The 27,440-nt window shown below is 47.5% G+C and overlaps 5 non-coding genes across 5 annotated transcripts; all 5 read left to right on the plus strand.

The window, feature by feature from the left end:
* The first annotated feature begins 327 nt into the window (after positions 1–327).
* Positions 328–401, plus strand: TRNAS-CGA (transfer RNA serine (anticodon CGA)). Its single transcript has one exon. It is a non-coding gene; the product is annotated as a tRNA-Ser (tRNA).
* Positions 402–3,122: 2,721 nt separating this feature from the next.
* On the plus strand, positions 3,123–3,196 carry TRNAS-CGA (transfer RNA serine (anticodon CGA)). Its single transcript has one exon. It is a non-coding gene; the product is annotated as a tRNA-Ser (tRNA).
* Positions 3,197–16,795: 13,599 nt separating this feature from the next.
* Positions 16,796–16,869, plus strand: TRNAS-AGA (transfer RNA serine (anticodon AGA)). Its single transcript has one exon. It is a non-coding gene; the product is annotated as a tRNA-Ser (tRNA).
* Positions 16,870–21,932: 5,063 nt separating this feature from the next.
* TRNAS-AGA (transfer RNA serine (anticodon AGA)) lies at positions 21,933–22,006 on the plus strand. The gene has a single exon. It is a non-coding gene; the product is annotated as a tRNA-Ser (tRNA).
* A 5,063-nt stretch (positions 22,007–27,069) lies between these two features.
* Positions 27,070–27,143, plus strand: TRNAS-AGA (transfer RNA serine (anticodon AGA)). Its single transcript has one exon. It is a non-coding gene; the product is annotated as a tRNA-Ser (tRNA).
* The last annotated feature ends 297 nt before the right edge of the window (positions 27,144–27,440 follow it).

Below are 27,440 nucleotides of genomic sequence, written 5' to 3' on the forward strand. Positions count from 1 at the left end.
AAAAAGAAGCATTCTCATATGCACCTTGATTTCGTTGACTATTGGCTTCCTTAATATGTTTGTCAAACGAGCCCCTCACCTCATTTCCCTTGTCTGCTAATAGCTTAAAGGGGGTCTCGGTTCTGGCAGTCTTGATGCCATAGGTAGCATAAGAGGGCTCTCGCACAGTTTCCGCCCTTGCCGTTAGATGACGTTCTACGTCACACTTGCGGTAATACAGGATGTGCTACGTCCACCGCTATGGACGAGGGTGGCGCGGGTGAACACTCTCAAGGTTCGCTTACACGCAAAACATAAATACCCACCAAAGCAGCAGATTAGACAGCCGTCACCGTAGCTCAGTTGGTAAGAGCACCGGACGCGATATTCGGAGGTCGTGGGTTCGAATCCCACCGGTGGCATGGATGTTTTTTCTGCTGTTCTATAAGAAATTTTCTTTACAAAAAGCTAATTGATTGGCACTGGATATAAAAAAAGAAGCATTCCCCTATGCACCTTGATTTCGGTAACTGTTGGCTTCCTTAATATGTTTGTCAAACGAGCCCCTCACCTCATTTGCCTTGTCTGCTAATAGCTTAACGGGAGTCTCGGTTCTGGCAGTCTTGATGCCATAGGTAGCATAAGAGGGCTCTCGCACAGTTTCCGTCCTCACCGTTAGATGACGTTCTATGTCACACTTGCGGTATTACAGGACGTGCTACGTCCACCACTATGGACGAGGGTGGCGCTTGTGAACACTCTCAAGGTTCGCTTACACGCAAAACATAAATATCCACGATAGCAGCAGATTAGACAGCCGTGGCCGTAGCTAAGTTGGTAAGAGCACCGGACGCAATATTCGGAGGTCGTGGGTTCGGATCCCACCTTCGGCATGGTTGTTCCTTCTGCTGCTTTATAAGCAATTTTCAAAGAAACTAATTGCTTTGCACTGGATATAAAAAACAAGAAGCATTCCCATATGCACCTTGTTTTCGTTGACTGTTGACTTCCTTAATATATTTGTCAAACGAGCCCCTCACCTCATTTGCCTTGTCTGCTAATAGCTTAACGGGGGTCTCGGTTCTGGCAGTCTTGATGCCATAGCTAGCATAAGAGGGCTCTCGCACAGTTTCCGCCCTCGCCGTTAGACGTCACACTTGCGGTATTAGAGGACGTGCTACGTCCACCGCTATGGACGAGGGTGGCGCTTGTGAACACTCTCAAGGTTCGCTTACACGCAAAACATAAATATCCACGAAAGCAGCAGATTAGACATCTGTGGCCGTAGCTTAGTTGGTAAGAGCACCGGACGCAATATTCGGCGGTCGTGGGTCCGGATCCCACCTCCGGCATGGTTGTTTCTTCTGCTGCTTTATAAGCAATTTTCAAAAAACTATTTGCGTGGCACTGGATATAAAAAACAAGAAGCATTCCCCTATGCACCTTGTTTTCGGTGACTGTTGGCTTCCTTAATATGTTAGTCAAACGAGCCCCTCACTTCATTTGCCTTGTCTGCTAATAGCTTAACGGGGCTCTCGGTTCTGACAGTCTTGATGCCATAGGTAGTATAAGAGGGCTCTCGCACAGTTTCCGCCCTCGCCGTTAGATGACGTTCTACGTCACACTTGCGATATTACAGGATGTGCTACGTCCACCGCTATGGACGAGGGTGGCAGGGTGAACACTCTCAAGGTTCGCTTGCACACAAAACATAAATACCCAAGAAAGCAGCAAATTAGACAGCCGTCGCCGTAGCTCAGTTGGTAAAGCACCGGACGCGATATTCGGAGGTCGTGGGTTCGGATCTCACCTTCGGAATGGTTTTTTTTTCTGCTGCTTTATAAGTAATTTTCTTTAAAAAACTAATTGATTGGCACTAGATATAAAAAAATAAGCATTCCCCTATGCACCTTGATTTCGGTGATTGTTGGTTTCCTTAATATGTTTGTCAAACGAGCCCCTCACTTCATTTGCCTTGTCTGCTAATAGCTTAACGGGGGCCTCGGTTCTGGCAGTCTTGATGCCATAGCTAGCATAAGAGTGCTCTCGCACAGTTTCCGCCCTCGCCGTTAGACGTCACACTTGCGGTATTAGAGGACGTGGTACGTCCACCGCTATGGACGAGGGAGGCGCTTCTGAATACTCTCAAGGTTCGCTTACACGCAAAACATAAATATCCACGAAAGCAGCAGATTAGACAGCCGTGTCCGTAGCTAAGTTGGTAAGAGCACCGGACGCAATATTCGGAGGTCGTAGGTTCGGATCCCACCGGCGGCATGGTTGTTTTTTCTGCTGCTTTATAAGTAATTTTCTTTAAAAAAACTGATTGATTGGCACTAGATATAAAAAAGAAGCATTTCTATATGCACCTTGATTTCGGTGACTGTTGGCTTCCTTCATATGTTTGTCAAACGAGCCCCTCCCTTGATTTGCCTTGTCTGCTAATAGCTTAACGGGGGTCTCGGTTCTGGCAGTCTTGATGCCATAGGTAGCATAAGAGGGCTCTCGCACAGTTTCCGCCCTCGGCGTTAGATGACGTTCTACTTCACACTTGCGTAATTACAGGACGTGCTACGTCCACCGCTATGGACAAGGGTGGCGCTGGTGAACACTCTCAAGGTTCGCTTCCACACAAAACATAAATACCCACGAAAGCAGCAGATTAGATAGCCGTCGCCATAGCTCAGTTGGTAAGAGCACCGGACGCGATATTCGGAGGTCGTGGGTTCGGATCCCACCGGTTGCATGGTTGTTTTTTCTGCTGCTTCATAAGTAATTTTTTTTAAAAAAAACTAATTGATTGGCACTAGATATAAAAAAAGAAGCATTCTCATATGCACCTTCATTTCGGTGACTATTGGCTTCCTTAATATGTTTGTCAAACGAGCCCCTCACCTCATTTCTCTTGTCTGCTAATAGCTTAAAGGGGGTCTCGGTTCTGGCAGTCTTGATGCCATAGGTAGCATAAGAGGGCTCTCGCACAGTTTCCGCCCTCGCCGTTAGATCACGTTCTACGTCACACTTGTGGTATTACAGGATGTGCTACGTCCACCGCTATGGACGAGGGTGGCGCTTGTGAACACTCTCAAGGTTCGCTTACACGCAAAACATAAATACCCACCAAAGCAGCAGATTAGACAGCCGTCACCGTAGCTCAGTTGGTAAGAGCACCGGACGCGATATTCGGAGGTCGTGGGTTCGAATCCCACCGGTGGCATGGATGTTTTTTCTGCTGTTCTGTAAGAAATTTTCTTTACAAAAAGCTAATTGATTGGCACTGGATATAAAAAAGAAGCATTCCCCTATGCACCTTGATTTCGGTGACTGTTGGCTTCCTTAATATGTTTGTCAAACGAGCCCCTCACCTCATTTGCCTTGTCTGGTAATAGCTTAACGGGAGTCTCGGTTCTGGCAGTCTTGATGCCATAGGTAGCATAAGAGGGCTCTCGCACAGTTTCCGTCCTCACCGTTAGATGACGTTCTATGTCACACTTGCGGTATTACAGGACGTGCTACGTCCACCGCTATGGGCGAGGGTGGCGCTTGTGAACACTCTCAAGGTTCGCTTACACGCAAAACATAAATATCCACGATAGCAGCAGATTAGACAGCCGTGGCCGTAGCTAAGTTGGTAAGAGCACCGGACGCAATATTCGGAGGTCGTGGGTTCGGATCCCACCTTCGGCATGGTTGTTCCTTCTGCTGCTTTATAAGCAATTTTCAAAGAAACTAATTGCTTTGCACTGGATATAAAAAACAAGAAGCATTCCCATATGCACCTTGTTTTCGGTGACTGTTGACTTCCTTAATATGTTTGTCAAACGAGCCCCTCACCTCATTTGCCTTGTCGGCTAATAGCTTAACGGGGGTCTCGGTTCTGGCAGTCTTGATGCCATAGCTAGCATAAGAGGGCTCTCGCACAGTTTCCGCCATCGCCGTTAGACGTCACACTTGCGGTATTAGAGGACGTGCTACGTCCACCGCTATGGACGAGGGTGGCGCTTCTGAATACTCTCAAGGTTCGCTTACACGCAAAACATAAATATCCACGAAAGCAGCAGATTAGACAGCCGTGTCCGTAGCTAAGTTGGTAAGAGCACCGGACGCAATATTCGGCGGTCGTGGGTTCGGATCCCACCGGTTGCATGGTTGTTTTTTCTGCTGCTTTAAAAGTAATTTTCTTTAAAAAAACTAATTGATTGGCACTAGATATAAAAAAAGAAGCATTTCCCTATGCACCTTGATTTCGGTGAGTGTTGGTTTCCTTAATATGTTTGTCAAACGAGACCCTCACTTCATTTCCCTTGTCTGCTAATAGCTTAAAGGGGGTCTCGGTTCTGGCAGTCTTGATGCCATAGGTAGCATAAGAGGGCTCTCGCACATTTTCCGCCCTCGCCGTTAGATGACGTTCTACGTCAGACTTGTGGCATTACAGGATGTGCTACGTCCTCCGCTATGGACGAGGGTGGCGCGGGTGAACACTCTCAAGGTTCGCTTACACGCAAAACATAAATACCCACGAAAGCAGCAGATTAGACAGCCGTCACCGTAGCTCAGTTGGTTGACGCAGCCAGACTCATGCTGGCTGACTTCGAGTCGGGTGTCCATAGCGTTTGTCTTTTGTTGATTGTTTGTTATGTGCAATTTTCTGTGTTAAAGCCAGGCAATAAAGAAAAAAATAGTAGCTCAGTTGGTAAGAGCACCGGGCGCGATATTCGGAGGTCGTGGGTTCGAATCCCACCGGTGGCATGGATGTTTTTTCTGCTTTTCTATAAGTAATTTTTTTTACAAAAAGCTAATTGATTGGCACTGGATATAAAAAAAGAGGCATTCCCCTATTCACCTTGATTTCGGTGACTGTTGGTTTCCTTAATATGTTTGTCAAACGAGGCCATCACTTCATTTACCTTGTCTGCTAATAGCTTAAAGGGGGTCTCGATTCTGACAGTCTTGATGCCATAGGTAGCACAAGAGGGCTCTCACACAGTTTCCGCCCTCGCCGTTAGACGTAACTCTTGCGGTATTACAGGACGTGCTACGTCCACCGCTGTGAACGAGGGTGGCACTGGTGAACACTCTCAAGGTTCGCTTGCACGCAAAACATAAATAATCACGAAAGCAGCAGATTATATAGCCGTCGCCATAGCTCAGTTGGTAAGAGCACCGGACGCGATATTCGGAGGTCGTGGGTTCGGATCCCACCGGTGGCATGGTTGTTTTTTCTGCTGCTTTATAAGTAATTTTCTTTATTAAAACTAATTGATTGGCACTAGATACAAAAAAAGAAGCATTCCCCTATGCACCTTGATTTCGGTGACTGTTGGCTTCCTTAATATGTTTGTCAAACGAGCCGCTCACCGCATTTGCCTTGTCTACGAATAGCTTAACAGGAGTCTCGGTTCTGGCAGTCTTGCTGCCATAGGTAGCATAAGAGGGCTCTCGCACAGTTTCCGTCCTCACCGTTAGATGACGTTCTATGTCACACTTGCGGTATTACAGGACGTGCTACGTCCACCGCTATGGACGAGGGTGGCGCTTGTGAACACTCTCAAGGTTCGCTTACACGCAAAACATAAATATCCACGATAGCAGCAGATTAGACAGCCGTGGCCGTAGCTAAGTTGGTAAGAGCACCGGACGCAATATTCGGAGGTCGTGGGTTCGGATCCCACCTTCGGCATGGTTGTTCCTTCTGCTGCTTTATAAGCAATTTTCAAAAAAAACTAATTGCTTGGCACTGGATATAAAAAACAAGAAGCATTCCCATATGCACCTTGTTTTCGGTGACTGTTGACTTCCTTATTATGTTTGTCAAACGAGCCCCTCACCTCATTTGCCTTGTCTGCTAATAGCTTAACGGGGGTCTCGGTTCTGGCAGTCTTGATGCCATAGCTAGCATAAGAGGGCTCTCGCACCGTTTCCGCCCTCGCCGTTAGACGTCACACTTGCGGTATTACAGGACGTGCTACGTCCACCGCTATGGACGAGGGTGGCGCTTGTGAACACTCTAAAGGTTCGCTTACACGCAAAACATAAATATCCACGAAAGCAGCAGATTAGACAGCCGTGTCCGTAGCTGAGTTGGTAAGAGCACCGGACGCAATATTCGGAGGTAGTGGGTTCGGATCCCACCTTCGGCATGTTTGTTTCTTCTGCTGCTTTATAAGCAATTTTCAAAAAAAACTAATTGCTTGGCACTGGATATAAAAAACAAGAAGCATTCCCCTATGCACCTTGTTTTCGGTGACTGTTGGCTTCCTTAATATGTTTGTCAAACGAGCCACTCACTTCATTTGCCTTGTCTGCTAATAGCTTAACGGGGCTCTCGGTTCTGGAAGTCTTGATGCCATAGGTAGCATAAGAGGTCTCGCACAGTTTCCTCCCTCGCCATTAGATGAAGTTCCACGTCACACTAGCGGTATTACAGGACGTGCTAAGTCCACCGCTATGGACGAGGGTGACGCTGGTGAACACTCTCAAGGTTCGCTTACAAGCAAAACATAAATACCCACCAAAGCAGCAGATTAGACAGCCGTCGCCGTAGCTTAGTTGGTAAGAGCACCGGACGAGATATTCGGAGGTCGTGGGTGGGATCCCACCTTCGGAATGGTTGTTTTTTCTGCTGATTTATAAGTAATTTTCTTTAAAAAACTAATTGATTGGCACTAGATATAAAGAGAAGCATTCCCCTAAGCACCTTGATTTTGGTGCCTATTGGCTTCCTTAATATGTTTGTCAAACGAGCCCCTCACATCATTTACCTTGTCTGCTAATAGATTAACGAGGGTCTCGGTTCTGGCAGTCTTGATGCCATAGCTAGCATAAGAGGGCTCTCGCACAGTTTCCGCCCTCGCCGTTAGATGACGTTCTACGACACACTTGCGGTATTACAGGATGTGCTACGTCCACCGCTATGGACGAGGATGGCGCGGGTGAACACTCTCAAGGTTCGCTTACACGCAAAACATAAATACCCACGAAAGCAGCAGATTAGACAGCCGTCACAGTAGCTCAGTTGCTAAGAGCACCGGACGCGATATTCGGAGGTCGTGGGTTCAAATCCCAACGGTGGCATGGATGTTTTTTCTGCGGTTCTATAAGTAATTTTCTTTACAAAAAGCTAATTGATTGGCACTAGATATAAAAAAAGAAGCATTCCCATATGCACCTTGATTTCGGTGACAGTTGGCTTCCCTAATATGTTTGTCAAACGAGCCCCTCACCTCATTTTCCTTGTCTGCTAATAGCTTAAAGGGGGTCTCGGTTCTGGCAGTCTTGATGTCATAGGTAGCATAAGAGGGCTCTCGCACAGTTTCCGCCCTCGCCGTTAGATGACGTTCTACGTCACACTTGCGGTATTACAGGATGTGCTACGTCCACCGCTATGGACGAGGGTGGCGCGGGTGAACACTCTCAAAGTTCGCTTACACGCAAAACATAAATACCCACCAAAGCAGCAGATTAGACAGCCGTCACCGTAGATCAGTTGGTAAGAGCACCGGACGCGATATTCGGAGGTCGTGGGCTCGAATCCCACCGGTGGCATGGATGTTTTTTCTGCTGTTCTATAAGAAATTTTCTTTACAAAAAGCTAATTGATTGGCACTGGATATAAAAAAAGAAGCATTCCCCTATGCACCTTGATTTCGGTGACTGTTGGTATCCTTAACATGTTTGTCAAACGAGCCCCTCACCTCATTTGCCTTGTCTGCTAATAGCTTAAAGGAGGTCTCGGTTCTGACAGTCTTGATGCCATAGGTAGCACAAGAGGGCTCTCGCACAGTTTCCGCCCTCGCCGTTAGATGACGCTCTACGTCACACTTGCGGTATTACAGGACGTGCTACGTCCACCGCTGTGAACGAGGGTGGCACTGGTGAACACTCTCAAGGTTCGCTTGCACGCAAAACATAAATAATCACGAAAGCAGCAGATTAGATAGCCGTCGCCATAGCTCAGTTGGTAAGAGCACCGGACGCGATATTCGGAGGTCGTGGGTTCGGATCCCACCGGCGGCATGGTTGTTTTTTCTGCTGCTTTATAAGTAATTTTCTTTAAAAAAACTGATTGATTGGCACTAGATATAAAAAAGAAGCATTCCTCTATGCACCTTGATTTCGGTGACTGTTGGCTTCCTTCATATGTTTTTCAAACGAGCCCCTCCCTTGATTTGCCTTGTCTGCTAATAGCTTAACGGGGGTCTCAGTTCTGGCAGTCTCGATGCCATAGGTAGCATAAGAGGGCTCTCGCACAGTTTCCGCCCTCGGCGTTAGATGACGTTCTACTTCACACTTGCGGAATTACAGGACGTGCTACGTCCACCGCTATGGACGAGGGTGGCGCTTGTGAACACTCTCAAGGTTCGCTTCCACACAAAACATAAATACCCACGAAAGCAGCAGATTAGATAGCCGTCGCCATAGCTCAGTTGGTAAGAGCACCGGACGCGATATTCGGAGGACGTGGGATCGAATCCCACCGGTGGCATGGTTGTTTTTTTGCCTGTTCTATAAGTAATTTTCTTTAAAAAAAGCTAATTGATTGGCACTGGATATAAAAAAAGAAGCATTCCCCTATACACCTTGACTTCGGCGAGTGTTGGTTTCCTTAATATGTTTGTCTAACGAGCCCCTCACTTCATTTCCCTTGTCTGCTAATAGCTTAAAGGTGGTCTCGGTTCTGGCAGTCTTGATGCCATAGGTAGCATAAGGGGGCTCTCGCACAGTTTCCGCCCTCGCCGTTAGATGACGTTCTACGTCACACTTGTGGTATTACAGGATGTGCTAGGTCCACCGCTATGGACGAGGGTGGCGCGGGTGAACACTCTCAAGGTTCGCTTACACGCAAAACATAAATACCCACGAAAGCAGCAGATTAGACAGCCGTCACCGTAGCTCAGTTGGTAAGAGCACCAGACGCGATATTCGGAGGTCGTGGGTTCGAATCCCACCGGTGGCATGGATGTTTTTCTGCTGTTCTATAAGTAATTTTTTTTACAAAAAGCTAATTGATTGGCACTGGATATAAAAAAAGAAGCATTCCCCTATGCACCTTGATTTCGGTGACTGTTGGTTTCCTTAATATGTTTGTCAAACGAGCCCCTCACTTCATTTGCCTTGTCTGCTAATAGCTTAAAGGGGGTCTCGGTTCTGGCAGTCTTGATGCTATAGGTAGCATAAGAGGGCTCTCGCACAGTTTCCGCCCTCGCCGTTAGATGACGTTCTACGTCACATTTGCGGTATTACAGGACGTGCTACGTCCACCGCTATGGACGAGGGTGGCGCTGGTTACACACTCTCAAGGTTCGCTTACACGCAAAACATAAATACCCACGATAGCAGCAGATTAGACAGCCGTCACCGTAGCTCAGTTGGTAGGAGCACCGGACGCTATATTCGGAGGTCGTGGGCTCGATCCCACCGGCGCCATGGTTGTCTTTTCTGTTGCTTTAAAAGTAATTTTCTTTAAAAAAAGCTAATTGATTGGCACTGAATATAAAAAAAGAAGCATTCCCCTATGCACCTTGATTTCGGTGAGTGTTGGTTTCCTTAATATGTTTGTCAAACGAGCCCCTCACTTCATTTCCCTTGTCTGCTAATAGCTTAAAGGGGGTCTCGGTTCTGGCAGTCTTGATGCCATAGGTAGCATAAGAGGGCTCTCGCACAGTTTCCGCCCTCGCCGTTAGATGACGTTCCACGTCACACTAGCGGTATTACAGGACGTGCTACGTCCACCGCTATGGACGAGGGTGGCGCTGGTGAACACTCTCAAGGTTCGCTTACAAGCAAAACATAAATACCCACCAAAGCAGCATATTAGACAGCCGTCGCGGTAGCTTAGTTGGTAAGAGCACCGGACGAGATATTCGGAGGTCGTGGGTGGGATCCCACCTTCGGAATGGTTGTTTTTTCTGCTGATTTATAAGTAATTTTCTTTAAAAAACTAATTGATTGGCACTAGATATAAAAAGAAGCATTCCCCTAAGCACCTTGATTTTGGTGCCTATTGGCTTCCTTAATATGTTTGTCAAACGAGCCCCTCACATCATTTACCTTGTCTGCTAATAGATTAACGAGGGTCTCGGTTCTGGCAGTCTTGATGCCATAGCTAGCATAAGAGGGCTCTCGCACAGTTTCCGCCCTCGCCATTAGATGACGTTCTACGTCACACTTGCGGTATTACAGGATGTGCTACGTCCACCGCTATGGGCGAGGGTGGCGCGGGTGAACACTCTCAAGGTTCGCTTACACGGAAAACATAAATACCCACGAAAGCAGCAGATTAGACAGCCGTCACCGTAGCTCAGTTGCTAAGAGCACCGGACACGATATTCGGAGGTCGTGGGTTCAAATCCCAACGGTGGCATGGATGTTTTTTCTGCTGTTCTATAAGTAATTTTCTTTACAAAAAGCTAATTGATTGGCACTGGATATAAAAAAAGAAGCATTCCCCTATGCACCTTGATTTCGGTGACTATTGGTTTCCTTAATATGTTTGTCAAACGAGCCCCTCACTTCATTTGCCTTGTCTGCTAATAGCTTAAAGGGGGTCTCGGCTCTGACAGTCTTGATGCCATAGGTAGCATAAGAGGGCTCTCGCACAGTTTCCGCCATCGCCGTTAGACGTCACACTTGCGGTAATACAGGACGTGCTACGTCCACCGCTATGGACGAGGGTGGCGCTTGTGAACACTCTCAAGGTTCGCTTACACGCAAAACATAATTATCCACGATAGCAGCAGATTAGATAGCCGTCGCCATAGCTCAGTTGGTAAGAGCACCGGACGCGATATTCGGAGGTCGTGGGTTCGGATCCCAACGGTGGCATGGTTGTTTTTTCTGCTGCTTTATAAGTATTTTCTTTAAAAACTAATTGCTTGGCACTGGATATAAAAAACAAGAAGCACTCCCCTATGCACCTTGTTTTCGGTGAATGTTGGCTTCCTTAATATGTTTGTCAAACGAGCCCCTCACTTCATTTGCCTTGTCTGCTAATAGCTTAACGGGGCTCTCGGTTCTGGCAGTCTTGATGCCATAGGTAGCATAAGAGGGCTCTCGCACATTTTCCGCCCTCGCCGTTAGATGACGTTCTACGTAACACTTGCGATATTACAGGATGTGCTACGTCCACCGCTATGGACGAGGGTGGCAGGGTGAACACTCTCAAGGCTCGCTTGCACGCAAAACATAAATACCCAAGAAAGCAGCAAATTAGACAGCCGTCGCCGTAGCTCAGTTGGTAAAGCACCGGACGCGATATTCGGAGGTCCTGGGTTCGGATCTCACCTTCGGAATGTTTTTTTCTGCTGCTTTATAAGTTTTTTTCTTTAAAAAACTAATTGATTGGCACTAGATATAAAAAAAGAAGCATTCCCCTATGCACCTTGATTTCGGTGACTGTTGGTTTCCTTAATATGTTTGTCAAACGAGCCCCTCACTTCATTTGCCTTGACTGCTAATAGCTTAAAGGGGGTCTCGGTTCTGGCAGTCTTGATGCCATAGGTAGCATAAGAGGGCTCTCGCACAATTTATGCCCTCGCCGTTAGATGACGTTCCACGTCACACTTGCGGTATTACAGGACGTGCTACGTCCACCGCTATGGACGAGGGTGGCGCTGGTGAACACTCTCAAGGTTCGCTTACACGCGAAACATAAATACCCACGAAAGCAGCAGATTAGACAGCCGTCGCCATAGCTCAGTTGGTAAGAGCACCGGACGCGATATTCGGAGGTCGTGGGTACGGATCCCACCGGTGGCATGGTTGTTTTTTCTGCTGCTTTATAAGTATTTTCTTTAAAAACTAATTGATTGGCACTAGATATAAAAAAAGAAGCATTCCCCTATGCACCTTGACTTCGGTGACTGTTGGTTTCCTTAATATGTTTGTCAAACGAGCCCCTCACCTCATTTGCCTTGTCTGCTAATAGCTTAAAGAGGGTCTCGGTTCTGGCAGTCTTGATGAAATAGGTCGAATAAGAGGGCTCTCGCACCGTTTCCGCCCTCGCCGTTAGATGACGTTCTATGTCACACTTGCGGTATTACAGGACGTGCAACGTCCACCCCTATGCACGAGGGTGGCGCTGGTGAACACTCTCAAGGTTCGCTTACACGCAATACATAAATACCCACGAAAGCAGCAGATTAGACAGCCGTCGCCGTAGCTCAGATGGTAAGCGCACCGGACGCCATATTCGGAGGTCGTGGGTTCGGATCCCACCGGCGGCATGGTTGTTTTTTGTGCTGATTTATAAGTAATTTTCTTTAAAAAAACTAATTGATTGGCACTAGATATAAAAAACGAAGCATTCCCCTATGCACCTTGATTTCGGTGACTGTTGGCTTCCTTAATATGTTTGTCAAACGATCCCCTCACCTCATTTGCCTTGTCTGCTAATAGCTTAACGGGGTCTCGGTTCTGGCAGTCTTGATGCCTTAGGCAGCATATGAGGGCTCTCTAACAGTTTCCGTCCTCGCCGTTAGATGACGTTCTAGGTCACACTTGCGGTATTACAGGACGTGCTACGTCCACCGCTATGGACGAGGGTGGCGCTTGTGAACACTCTCAAGGTTCGCTTACACGCAAAGCATAAATATCCTCGAAAGCAGCAGATTAGACATCTGTGGCCGTAGCTAAGTTGGTAAGAGCACCGGACGCAATATTCGGCGGTCGTTGGTCCGGATCCCACCTTCGGCATGGTTGTTTCTTCTGCTGCTTTATAAGCAATTTTCAAAAAACTATTTGCTTGGCACTGGATATAAAAAACAAGAAGCACTCCCCTATGCACCTTGTTTTCGGTGACTGTTGGCTTCCTAATATGTTTGTCAAACGAGCCCCTCACTTCATTTGCCTTGTCTGCTAATAGCTTAACGGGGCTCTCGGTTCTGGCAGTCTTGATGCCATAGGTAGTATAAGAGGGCTCTCGCACATTTTCCGCCCTCGCCGTTAGATGACGTTCTACGTCACACTTGCGATATTACAGGATGTGCTACGTCCACCGCTATGGACGAGGGTGGCAGGGTGAACACTCTCAAGGCTCGCTTGCACGCAAAACATAAATACCCAAGAAAGCAGCAAATTAGACAGCCGTCGCCGTAGCTCAGTTGGTAAAGCACCGGACGCGATATTCGGAGGTCGTGGGTTCGGATCTCACCTTCGGAATGTTTTTTTTCTGCTGCTTTATAAGTAATTTTCTTTAAAAAACTAATTGATTGGCACTAGATATAAAAAAAGAAGCATTCCCCTATGCACCTTGATTTCGGTGACTGTTGGTTTCCTTAATATGTTTGTCAAACGAGCCCCTCACTTCATTTGCCTTGTCTGCTAATAGCTTAAAGGGGGTCTCGGTTCTGGCAGTCTTGATGCCATAGGTAGCATAAGAGGGCTCTCGCACAGTTTCCGCCCTCGCCGTTAGATGACGTTCTACGTCACACTTGCGGTATTACAGGACGTGCTACGTCCACCGCTATGGACGAGGGTGGCGCTGGTGAACACTCTCAAGGTTCGCGTACACGCGAAACATAAATACCCACGAAAGCAGCAGATTAGACAGCCGTCACCGTAGCTCAGTTGGTAAGAGCATCGGACGCGATATTCGGAGGTCGTGGGTTCGATCCCACCAGCGCCATTGTTGTCTTTTCTGCTGCTTTATAAGTAATTTTATTTTAAATTTAATTGATTGGCACTAGGTATAAAAAAAGAAGCATTCCTCTATGCACCTTGATTTCTGTGACTGTTGGTTTCCTTAATATGTTTGTCAAACGAGCCCCTCACTTCATTTGCCTTGTCTGCTAATAGCTTAAAGGGGGTCTCGGTTCTGGCAGTCTTGATGCCATAGGTAGCATACGAGGGCTCTCGCACAGTTTCCGCCCTCGCCTTTAGATGACGTTCTACGTCACACTTGCGGTATTACAGGACGTGCTACGTCCACCGCTATGGACGAGGGTGGCGCTGGTGAACACTCTCAAGGTTCGCTTACACGCAAAATATAAATACCCACAAAAGCACAGATTAGACAACCGTCGCCGTAGCTCAGTTGGTAAGAGCACCGGACGCGATATTCGGAGGTAGTGGGCTCGGATCCCACCGGCGGCATGGTTGTTTTTTCTGCTTCTTTATGAGTAATTTTCTTTAAAAACTAATTGATTGGCACTAGATATAAAAACAAGAAGCATTCCCCTATGCACCTTGTTTTCGGGGACTGTTGGCTTCCTTAATATGTTTGTCGAACGAGCCCCTCACTTCATTTGCCTTGTCTGCTAATAGCTTAACGGGGCTCTCGGTTCTGGCAGTCTTGATGCCATAGGTAGCATAAGAGGTCTCTCGCACAGTTTCCTCCCTCGCCATTAGATGACGTTCTACGTCACACTTGCGGTATTACAGGACGTGCTACGTCCACCGCTATGGACGAGGGTGGCGCTGGTGAATACTCTCAAGGTTCGCTTCCACACAAAACATAAATACCCACGAAAGCAGCAGATTAGATAGCCGTCGCCATAGCTCAGTTGGTAAGAGCACCGGACGCGATATTCGGAGGTCGTGGGTTCGGAACCCACCGGTGGCATGGTTGTTTTTTCTGCTGCTTTATAAGTAATTTTCTTTAAAAACTAATTGATTGGCACTAGATATAAAAAAAGAAGCATTCCCCTATGCACCTTGACTTCGGTGACTGTTGGTTTCCTTAATATGTTTGTCAAACGAGCCCCTCACCTCATTTGCCTTGTCTGCTAATAGCTTAAAGAGGGTCTCGGTTCTGGCAGTCTTGATGAAATAGGTCGAATAAGAGGGCTCTCGCACCGTTTCCGCCCTCGCCGTTAGATGACGTTCTACGTCACACTTGCGGTATTACAGGACATGCAACGTCCACCGCTATGCACGAGGGTGGCGCTGGTGAACACTCTCAAGGTTCGCTTACACGCAAAACATAAATACCCATGAAAGCAGCAGATTAGACAGCCGTCGCCGTAGCTCAGATGGTAAGCGCACCGGACGCCATATTCGGAGGTCGCGGGTTCGGATCCCACCGGCGGCATGGTTGTTTTTTGTGCTGATTTATAAGTAATTTTCTTTAAAAAAACTAATTGATTGGCACTAGATATAAAAAACGAAGCATTCCCCTATGCACCTTGATTTCGGTGACTGTTGGCTTCCTTAATATGTTTGTCAAACGATCCCCTCACCTCATTTGCCTTGTCTGCTAATAGCTTAACGGGGGCCTCGGTTCTGGCAGTCTTGATGCCTTAGGTAGCATATGAGGGCTCTCTAACAGTTTCCGTCCTCGCCGTTAGATGACGTTCTATGTCACACTTGCGTTATTACAGGACGTGCTACGTCCACCGCTATGGACGAGGGTGGCGCTTGTGAACACTCTCAAGGTTCGCTTACACGCAAAACATAAATATCCACGAAAGCAGCAGATTAGACATCTGTGGCCGTAGCTAAGTTGGTAAGAGCACCGGACGCAATATTCGGCGGTCGTTGGTCCGGATCCCACCTTCGGCATGGTTGTTTCTTCTGCTGCTTTATAAGCAATTTTCAAGAAACTATTTGCTTGGCACTGGATATAAAAAACAAGAAGCATTCCCCTATGCACCTTGTTTTCGGTGACTGTTGGCTTCCTTAATATGTTTGTCAAACGAGCCCCTCACTTCATTTGCCTTGTCTGCTAATATCTTAACGGGCTCTCGGTTCTGACAGTCTTGATGCCATAGGTAGTATAAGAGGGCTCTCGCACAGTTTCCGCCCTCGCCGTTAGATGACGTTCTACGTAACACTTGCGATATTACAGGATGTGCTACGTCCACCGCTATGGACGACGGTGGCAGGGTGAACACTCTCAAGGTTCGCTTGCACACAAAACATAAATACCCAAGAAAGCAGCAAATTAGACAGCCGTCGCCGTAGCTCAGTTGGTAAAGCACAGGACGCGATATTCGGAGGTCGTGGGTTCGGATCTCACCTTCGGAATGGTTTTTTTTTCTGCTGCTTTATAAGTAATTTTCTTTAAAAAACTAATTGATTGGCACTAGATATAAAATGAAGCATTCCCCTATGCACCTTAATTTCGGTGACTGTTGGTTTCCTTAATATGTTTGTCAAACGAGCCCCTCACTTCATTTGCCTTGTCTGCTAATAGCTTAAAGGGGGTCTCGGTTCTGGCAGTCTTGATGCCATAGGTAGTATAAGAGGGCTCTCGCAGAGTTTCCACCCTCGCCGTTAGATGATGTTCTACGTCACACTTGCGGTATTACAGGACGTGCTACGTCCACCGCTATGGACGAGGGTGGCGCTGGTGAACACTCTCAAGCTTCGCTGACACGCAAAACATAAATACCCACGAAAGCAGCAGATTAGACAGCCGTCGCCGTAGCTCAGATGGTAAGCGCACCGGACGCCATATTCGGAGGTCGTGGGTTCGGATCCCACCGGCGGCATGGTTGTTGTTTCTGCTTCTTTATGAGTAATTTTCTTTAAAAAATAATTGATTGGCACTAGATATAAAAACAAGAAGCATTCCCCTATGCACCTTGTTTTCGGTGACTGTTGGCTTCCTTAATATGTTTGTCGAACGAGCCCCTCACTTCATTTGCCTTGTCTGCTAATAGCTTAACGGGGCTCTCGGTTCTGGCAGTCTTGATGCCATAAGAGGTCTCTCGAACAGTTTCCTCCCTCGCCATTAGATGACGTTCTACGTCACACTTACGTTATTACAGGACGTGCTACGTCCACCGCTATGGACGAGGGTGGCGCTGACGAACACTCTCAATGTTCGCTTACACGCAAAACATAAATACCCACGAAAGCAGAAGATTAGACAGCCGTCGCCGTAGCTCAGTTGGTAAGAGCACCGGACGAGATATTCTGAGGTCGTGGGTTCAGATCCCGCCGGCGGCATGGTTGTTTTTTCTGCTGCTTTATAAGTAATTTTCTTTAAAAAAACTGATTGATTGGCACTGGATATAAAAAAGAAGCATTCCTCTATGCACCTTGATTTCGGTGACTGTTGGCTTCCTTCATATGTTTGTCAAATGAGCCCCTCCCTTGATTTGCCTTGTCTGCTAATAGCTTAACGGGGGTCTCGGTTCTGGCAGTCTTGATGCCATAGGTAGCATAAGAGGGCTCTCGCACAGTTTCCGCCCTCGGCGTTACATGACGTTCTACTTCACACTTGCGGAATTACAGGACGTGCTACGTCCACCGCTATGGACGAGGGTGGCGCTGGTGAACACTCTCAAGGTTCGCTTCCACACAAAACATAAATACCCACGAAAGCAGCAGATTAGATAGCCGCCGCCATAGCTCAGTTGGTAAAAGCACCGGACGCAATATTCGGAGGTCGTGGGTTCGGATCCCACCGGTGGAATGGTTGTTTTTTCTGCTGCTCTATAAGTAATTTTCTTTAAAAACTAATAGATTGGCACTAGATATAAAAAAAGAAGCATTCCCCTATGCACCTTGATTTCGGTGACTGTTGGTTTCCTTAATATGTTTGTCAAACGAGCCCCTCACCTCATTTGCCTTGTCTGCTAATAGCTTAAAGGGGGTCTCGGTTCTAGCAGTCTTGATGAAATAGGTCGAATAAGAGGGCTCTCGCATCGTTTCCGCCCTCGCCGTTAGATGACGTTCTACGTCACACTTGCGGTATTACAGGACGTGCAACGTCCACCGCTATGGACGAGGGTGGCGCTGGTGAACACTCTCACGGTTCGCTTACACGCAAAACATAAATACCCACGAAAGCAGCAGATTAGACAGCCGTCGCCGTAGCTCAGATGGTAAGCGCACCGGACGCCATATTCGGAGGTCGTAGGTTCGGATCCCACCGGCGGCATGGTTGTTTTTTGTGCTGCTTTATAAGTAATTTTATTTAAAAAAACTAATTGATTGGCACTAGATATAAAAAACGAATCATTCCCCTATGCACCTTGATTTCGGTGACTGTTGGCTTCCTTAATATGTTTGTCAAACGAACCCCTCACCTCATTTGCCTTGTCTGCTAATAGCTTAACGGGGGTCTCGTGTCTGGCAGTCTTGATGCCTTAGGTAGCATATGAGGGCTCTCTAACAGTTTCCGTCCTCGCCGTTAGGTGACGTTCTATGTCACACTTGCGGCATTACAGGACGTGCTACGTCCACCGCTATGGACGAGGGTGGCAGGGTGAACACTCTCAAGGTTCGCTTACACGCAAAACATAAATATCCGCGAAAGCAGCAGATTAGACATCCGTGGCCGTAGCTAAGTTGGTAAGAGCACCGGACGCAATATTCGGAGGTCGTGGGTCCGGATCCCACCTTCGGCATGGTTGTTTCTTCTGTTGCTTTATAAGCAATTTTCAAAAAACTATTTGCTTGGCACTGGATATAAAAAACAAGAAGCATTCCCCTATGCACCTTGTTTTCGGTGACTGTTGGCTTCCTTAATATGTTTGTCAAACGAGCCCCTCACTTCATTTGCCTTGTCTGCTAATAGCTTAACGGGGCTCTCGGTTCTGGCAGTCTTGATGCCATAGGTAGTATAAGAGGGCTCTCGCACAGTTTCCGCCCTCGCCGTTAGATGATGTTCTACGTCACACTTGCGATATTACAGGATGTGCTACGTCCACCGCTATGGACGAGGGTGGCAGGGTGAACACTCTCAAAGCTCGCTTGCACGCAAAACATAAATACCTAAGAAAGCAGCAAATTAGACAGCCGTCGCCGTAGCTCAGTTGGTAAAGCACCGGACGCGATATTCGGAGGTCGTGGGTTCGGATCTCACCTTCGGAATGGTTTTTTTTTCTGCTGCTTTACAAGTAATTTTCTTTAAAAAACTAATTGATTGGCACTAGACATAAAAAAAGAAGCATTCCCCTATGCACCATGATTTCGGTGACTGTTGGTTTCCTTAATATGTTTGTCAAACGAGCCCCTCACTTCATTTGCCTTGTCTGCTAATAGCTTAAAGGGGGTCTCGGTTCTGGCAATCTTGATGCCATAGGTAGCATAAGAGGGCTCTCGCACAGTTTCCGCCCTCGCCGTTAGATGACGTTCTACGTCACACTTGCGGTATTACAGGACGTGCTACGCCCACCGCTATGGACGAGGGTGGCGCTGGTGCACACTCTCAAGGTTCGCTTACACGCGAAACATAAATACCGACGAAAGCAGCAGATTAGACAGCCGTCACCGTAGCTCAGTTGGTAAGAGCATCGGACGCGATATTCGGAGGTCGTGGGCTCGATCCCACCGGCGCCATTGTTGTCTTTTCTGCTGCTTTATAAGTAATTTTTTTTTAAATCTAATTGATTGGCACTAGGTATAAAAAAGAAGCATTCCTCTATGCACCTTGATTTCTGTGACTGTTGGTTTCCTTAATATGTTTGTCAAACGAGCCCCTTACTTCATTTGCCTTGTCTGCTAATAGCTTAAAGGGGGTCTCGGTTCTGGCAGTCTTGATGCCATAGGTAGCATAAGAGGGCTCTCGCACAGTTTCCGCCCTCGCCGTTAGATGACGTTCTACGTCACATTTGCGGTATTACAGGACGTGCTACGTCCACCGCTATGGACGAGGGTGGCGCTGGTGCACACTCTCAAGGTTCGCTTACACGCGAAACATAAATACCGACGAAAGCAGCAGATTAGACAGCCGTCACCGTAGCTCAGTTGGTAAGAGCATCGGACGCGATATTCGGAGGTCGTGGGCTCGATCCCACCGGCGCCATTGTTGTCTTTTCTGCTGCTTTATAAGTAATTTTTTAAAATCTAATTGATTGGCACTAGATATAAAAACAAGAAGCATTCCCCTATGCACCTTGTTTTCGGGGACTGTTGGCTTCCTTAATATGTTTGTCGAACGAGCCCCTCACTTCATTTGCCTTGTCTGCTAATAGCTTAACGGGGCTCTCGGTTCTGGCAGTCTTGATGCCATAGGTAGCATAAGAGGTCTCTCGCACAGTTTCCTCCCTCGCCATTAGATGACGTTCTACGTCACACTTGCGGTATTACAGGACGTGCTACGTCCACCGCTATGGACGAGGGTGGCGCTGGTGAATACTCTCAAGGTTCGCTTCCACACAAAACATAAATACCCACGAAAGCAGCAGATTAGATAGCCGTCGCCATAGCTCAGTTGGTAAGAGCACCGGACGCGATATTCGGAGGTCGTGGGTTCGGAACGCACCGGTGGCATGGTTGTTTTTTCTGCTGCTTTATAAGTAATTTTCTTTAAAAACTAATTGATTGGCACTAGATATAAAAAAGAAGCATTCCCCTATGCACCTTGACTTCGGTGACTGTTGGTTTCCTTAATATGTTTGTCAAACGAGCCCCTCACCTCATTTGCCTTGTCTGCTAATAGCTTAAAGAGGGTCTCGGTTCTGGCAGTCTTGATGAAATAGGTCGAATAAGAGGGCTCTCGCACCGTTTCCGCCCTCGCCGTTAGATGACGTTCTACGTCACACTTGCGGTATTACAGGACATGCAACGTCCACCGCTATGCACGAGGGTGGCGCTGGTGAACACTCTCAAGGTTCGCTTACACGCAAAACATAAATACCCATGAAAGCAGCAGATTAGACAGCCGTCGCCGTAGCTCAGATGGTAAGCGCACCGGACGCCATATTCGGAGGTCGCGGGTTCGGATCCCACCGGCGGCATGGTTGTTTTTTGTGCTGATTTATAAGTAATTTTCTTTAAAAAAACTAATTCATTGGCACTAGATATAAAAAACGAAGCATTCCCCTATGCACCTTGATTTCGGTGACTGTTGGCTTCCTTAATATGTTTGTCAAACGATCCCCTCACCTCATTTGCCTTGTCTGCTAATAGCTTAACGGGGGTCTCGGTTCTGGCAGTCTTGATGCCTTAGGTAGCATATGAGGGCTCTCTAACAGTTTCCGTCCTCGCCGTTAGATGACGTTCTATGTCACACTTGCGGTATTACAGGACGTGCTACGTCCACCGCTATGGACGAGGGTGGCGCTTGTGAACACTCTCAAGGTTCGCTTACACGCAAAACATAAATATCCACGAAAGCAGCAGATTAGACATCTGTGGCCGTAGCTAAGTTGGTAAGAGCACCGGACGCAATATTCGGCGGTCGTTGGTCCGGATCCCACCTTCGGCATGGTTGTTTCTTCTGCTGCTTTATAAGCAATTTTCAAGAAACTATTTGCTTGGCACTGGATATAAAAAACAAGAAGCATTCCCCTATGCACCTTGTTTTCGGTGACTGTTGGCTTCCTTAATATGTTTGTCAAACGAGCCCCTCACTTCATTTGCCTTGTCTGCTAATATCTTAACGGGCTCTCGGTTCTGGCAGTCTTGATGCCATAGGTAGTATAAGAGGGCTCTCGCAGAGTTTCCCCCCTCGCCGTTAGATGATGTTCTACGTCACACTTGCGGTATTACAGGACGTGCTACGTCCACCGCTATGGACGAGGGTGGCGCTGGTGAACACTCTCAAGCTTCGCTGGCACGCAAAACATAAATACCCACGAAAGCAGCAGATTAGACAGCCGTCACCGTAGCTCAGGTGGTAAGCGCACCGGACGCCATATTCGGAGGTCGTGGGTTCGGATCCCACCGGCGGCATGGTTGTTGTTTCTGCTTCTTTATGAGTAATTTTCTTTAAAAAATAATTGATTGGCACTAGATATATAAACAAGAAGCATTCCCCTAAGCACCTTGTTTTCGGTGACTGTTGGCTTCCTTAATATGTTTGTCGAACGAGCCCCTCACTTCATTTGCCTTGTCTGCTAATAGCTTAACGGGGCTCTCGGTTCTGGCAGTCTTGATGCCATAAGAGGTCTCTCGAACAGTTTCCTCCCTCGCCATTAGATGACGTTCTACGTCACACTTACGGTATTAGAGGACGTGCTACGTCCACCGCTATGGACGAGGGTGGCGCTGACGAACACTCTCAATGTTCGGTTACACGCAAAACATAAATACCCACGAAAGCAGAAGATTAGACAGCCGTCGCCGTAGCTCAGTTGGTAAGAGCACCGGACGAGATATTCTGAGGTCGTGGGTTCAGATCCCGCCGGCGGCATGGTTGTTTTTTCTGCTGCTTTATAAGTAATTTTCTTTTAAAAAACTGATTGATTGGCACTGGATATAAAAAAGAAGCATTCCTCTATGCACCTTGATTTCGGTGACTCTTGGCTTCCTTCATATGTTTGTCAAACGAGCCCCTCCCTTGATTTGCCTTGTCTGCTAATAGCTTAACGGGGGTCTCGGTTCTGGCAGTCTTGATGCCATAGGTAGCATAAGAGGGCTCTCGCACAGTTTCCGCCCTCGGCGTTACATGACGTTCTACTTCACACTTGCGGAATTACAGGACGTGCTACGTCCACCGCTATGGACGAGGGTGGCGCTGGTGAACACTCTCAAGGTTCGCTTCCACACAAAACATAAATACCCACGAAAGCAGCAGATTAGATAGCCGCCGCCATAGCTCAGTTGGTAAAAGCACCGGACGCAATATTCGGAGGTCGTGGGTTCGGATCCCACCGGTGGAATGGTTGTTTTTTCTGCTGCTCTATAAGTAATTTTCTTTAAAAACTAATAGATTGGCACTAGATATAAAAAAAGAAGCATTCCCCTATGCACCTTGATTTCGGTGACTGTTGGTTTCCTTAATATGTTTGTCAAACGAGCCCCTCACCTCATTTGCCTTGTCTGCTAATAGCTTAAAGAGGGTCTCGGTTCTAGCAGTCTTGATGAAATAGGTCGAATAAGAGGGCTCTCACATCGTTTCCGCCCTCGCCGTTAGATGACGTTCTACGTCACACTTGCGGTATTACAGGACGTGCAACGTCCACCGCTATGGACGAGGGTGGCGCTGGTGAACACTCTCACGGTTCGCTTACACGCAAAACATAAATACCCACGAAAGCAGCAGATTAGACAGCCGTCGCCGTAGCTCAGATGGTAAGCGCACCGGACGCCATATTCGGAGGTCGTGGGTTCGGATCCCACCGGCGGCATGGTTGTTTTTTGTCCTGCTTTATAAGTAATATTATTTAAAAAAACTAATTGATTGGCACTAGATATAAAAAACGAATCATTCCCCTATGCACCTTGATTTCGGTGACTGTTGGCTTCCTTAATATGTTTGTCAAACGAGCCCCTCACCTCATTTGCCTTGTCTGCTAATAGCTTAACGGGGGTCTCGGTTCTGGCAGTCTTGATGCCTTAGGTAGCATATGAGGGCTCTCTAACAGTTTCCGTCCTCGCCGTTAGGTGACGTTCTATGTCACACTTGCGGCATTACAGGACGTGCTACGTCCACCGCTATGGACGAGGGTGGCAGGGTGAACACTCTCAAGGTTCGCTTACACGCAAAACATAAATATCCGCGAAAGCAGCAGATTAGACATCCGTGGCCGTAGCTAAGTTGGTAAGAGCACCGGACGCAATATTCGGAGGTCGTGGGTCCGGATCCCACCTTCGGCATGGTTGTTTCTTCTGCTGCTTTATAAGCAATTTTCAAAAAACTATTTGCTTGGCACTGGATATAAAAAACAAGAAGCATTCCCCTATGCACCTTGTTTTCGGTGACTGTTGGCTTCCTTAATATGTTTGTCAAACGAGCCCCTCACTTCATTTGCCTTGTCTGCTAATAGCTTAACGGGGCTCTCGGTTCTGGCAGTCTTGATGCCATAGGTAGTATAAGAGGGCTCTCGCACAGTTTCCGCCCTCGCCGTTAGATGATGTTCTACGTCACACTTGCGATATTACAGGATGTGCTACGTCCACCGCTATGGACGAGGGTGGCAGGGTGAACACTCTCAAAGCTCGCTTGCACGCAAAACATAAATACCCAAGAAAGCAGCAAATTAGACAGCCGTCGCCGTAGCTCAGTTGGTAAAGCACCGGACGCGATATTCGGAGGTCGTGGGTTCGGATCTCACCTTCGGAATGGTTTTTTTTTCTGCTGCTTTACAAGTAATTTTCTTTAAAAAACTAATTGATTGGCACTAGACATAAAAAAAGAAGCATTCCCCTATGCACCATGATTTCGGTGACTGTTGGTTTCCTTAATATGTTTGTCAAACGAGCCCCTCACTTCATTTGCCTTGTCTGCTAATAGCTTAAAGGGGGTCTCGGTTCTGGCAATCTTGATGCCATAGGTAGCATAAGAGGGCTCTCGCACAGTTTCCGCCCTCGCCGTTAGATGACGTTCTACGTCACACTTGCGGTATTACAGGACGTGCTACGCCCACCGCTATGGACGAGGGTGGCGCTGGTGCACACTCTCAAGGTTCGCTTACACGCGAAACATAAATACCGACGAAAGCAGCAGATTAGACAGCCGTCACCGTAGCTCAGTTGGTAAGAGCATCGGACGCGATATTCGGAGGTCGTGGGCTCGATCCCACCGGCGCCATTGTTGTCTTTTCTGCTGCTTTATAAGTAATTTTTTTTTAAATCTAATTGATTGGCACTAGGTATAAAAAAGAAGCATTCCTCTATGCACCTTGATTTCTGTGACTGTTGGTTTCCTTAATATGTTTGTCAAACGAGCCCCTTACTTCATTTGCCTTGTCTGCTAATAGCTTAAAGGGGGTCTCGGTTCTGGCAGTCTTGATGCCATAGGTAGCATAAGAGGGCTCTCGCACAGTTTCCGCCCTCGCCGTTAGATGACGTTCTACGTCACATTTGCGGTATTACAGGACGTGCTACGTCCACCGCTATGGACGAGGGTGGCGCTGGTGCACACTCTCAAGGTTCGCTTACACGCGAAACATAAATACCGACGAAAGCAGCAGATTAGACAGCCGTCACCGTAGCTCAGTTGGTAAGAGCATCGGACGCGATATTCGGAGGTCGTGGGCTCGATCCCACCGGCGCCATTGTTGTCTTTTCTGCTGCTTTATAAGTAATTTTTTAAAATCTAATTGATTGGCACTAGATATAAAAACAAGAAGCATTCCCCTATGCACCTTGTTTTCGGGGACTGTTGGCTTCCTTAATATGTTTGTCGAACGAGCCCCTCACTTCATTTGCCTTGTCTGCTAATAGCTTAACGGGGCTCTCGGTTCTGGCAGTCTTGATGCCATAGGTAGCATAAGAGGTCTCTCGCACAGTTTCCTCCCTCGCCATTAGATGACGTTCTACGTCACACTTGCGGTATTACAGGACGTGCTACGTCCACCGCTATGGACGAGGGTGGCGCTGGTGAATACTCTCAAGGTTCGCTTCCACACAAAACATAAATACCCACGAAAGCAGCAGATTAGATAGCCGTCGCCATAGCTCAGTTGGTAAGAGCACCGGACGCGATATTCGGAGGTCGTGGGTTCGGAACGCACCGGTGGCATGGTTGTTTTTTCTGCTGCTTTATAAGTAATTTTCTTTAAAAACTAATTGATTGGCACTAGATATAAAAAAGAAGCATTCCCCTATGCACCTTGACTTCGGTGACTGTTGGTTTCCTTAATATGTTTGTCAAACGAGCCCCTCACCTCATTTGCCTTGTCTGCTAATAGCTTAAAGAGGGTCTCGGTTCTGGCAGTCTTGATGAAATAGGTCGAATAAGAGGGCTCTCGCACCGTTTCCGCCCTCGCCGTTAGATGACGTTCTACGTCACACTTGCGGTATTACAGGACATGCAACGTCCACCGCTATGCACGAGGGTGGCGCTGGTGAACACTCTCAAGGTTCGCTTACACGCAAAACATAAATACCCATGAAAGCAGCAGATTAGACAGCCGTCGCCGTAGCTCAGATGGTAAGCGCACCGGACGCCATATTCGGAGGTCGCGGGTTCGGATCCCACCGGCGGCATGGTTGTTTTTTGTGCTGATTTATAAGTAATTTTCTTTAAAAAAACTAATTCATTGGCACTAGATATAAAAAACGAAGCATTCCCCTATGCACCTTGATTTCGGTGACTGTTGGCTTCCTTAATATGTTTGTCAAACGATCCCCTCACCTCATTTGCCTTGTCTGCTAATAGCTTAACGGGGGTCTCGGTTCTGGCAGTCTTGATGCCTTAGGTAGCATATGAGGGCTCTCTAACAGTTTCCGTCCTCGCCGTTAGATGACGTTCTATGTCACACTTGCGGTATTACAGGACGTGCTACGTCCACCGCTATGGACGAGGGTGGCGCTTGTGAACACTCTCAAGGTTCGCTTACACGCAAAACATTAATATCCACGAAAGCAGCAGATTAGACATCTGTGGCCGTAGCTAAGTTGGTAAGAGCACCGGACGCAATATTCGGCGGTCGTTGGTCCGGATCCCACCTTCGGCATGGTTGTTTCTTCTGCTGCTTTATAAGCAATTTTCAAGAAACTATTTGCTTGGCACTGGATATAAAAAACAAGAAGCATTCCCCTATGCACCTTGTTTTCGGTGACTGTTGGCTTCCTTAATATGTTTGTCAAACGAGCCCCTCACTTCATTTGCCTTGTCTGCTAATATCTTAACGGGCTCTCGGTTCTGGCAGTCTTGATGCCATAGGTAGTATAAGAGGGCTCTCGCAGAGTTTCCCCCCTCGCCGTTAGATGATGTTCTACGTCACACTTGCGGTATTACAGGACGTGCTACGTCCACCGCTATGGACGAGGGTGGCGCTGGTGAACACTCTCAAGCTTCGCTGACACGCAAAACATAAATACCCACGAAAGCAGCAGATTAGACAGCCGTCACCGTAGCTCAGGTGGTAAGCGCACCGGACGCCATATTCGGAGGTCGTGGGTTCGGATCCCACCGGCGGCATGGTTGTTGTTTCTGCTTCTTTATGAGTAATTTTCTTTAAAAAATAATTGATTGGCACTAGATATATAAACAAGAAGCATTCCCCTAAGCACCTTGTTTTCGGTGACTGTTGGCTTCCTTAATATGTTTGTCGAACGAGCCCCTCACTTCATTTGCCTTGTCTGCTAATAGCTTAACGGGGCTCTCGGTTCTGGCAGTCTTGATGCCATAAGAGGTCTCTCGAACAGTTTCCTCCCTCGCCATTAGATGACGTTCTACGTCACACTTACGGTATTAGAGGACGTGCTACGTCCACCGCTATGGACGAGGGTGGCGCTGACGAACACTCTCAATGTTCGGTTACACGCAAAACATAAATACCCACGAAAGCAGAAGATTAGACAGCCGTCGCCGTAGCTCAGTTGGTAAGAGCACCGGACGAGATATTCTGAGGTCGTGGGTTCAGATCCCGCCGGCGGCATGGTTGTTTTTTCTGCTGCTTTATAAGTAATTTTCTTTAAAAAAACTGATTGATTGGCACTGGATATAAAAAAGAAGCATTCCTCTATGCACCTTGATTTCGGTGACTCTTGGCTTCCTTCATATGTTTGTCAAACGAGCCCCTCCCTTGATTTGCCTTGTCTGCTAATAGCTTAACGGGGGTCTCGGTTCTGGCAGTCTTGATGCCATAGGTAGCATAAGAGGGCTCTCGCACAGTTTCCGCCCTCGGCGTTACATGACGTTCTACTTCACACTTGCGGAATTACAGGACGTGCTA

Source organism: Amblyomma americanum, chromosome 3 (genome assembly GCF_052857255.1).
Source record: "Amblyomma americanum isolate KBUSLIRL-KWMA chromosome 3, ASM5285725v1, whole genome shotgun sequence".
NCBI lineage: Eukaryota > Metazoa > Arthropoda > Arachnida > Ixodida > Ixodidae > Amblyomma > Amblyomma americanum.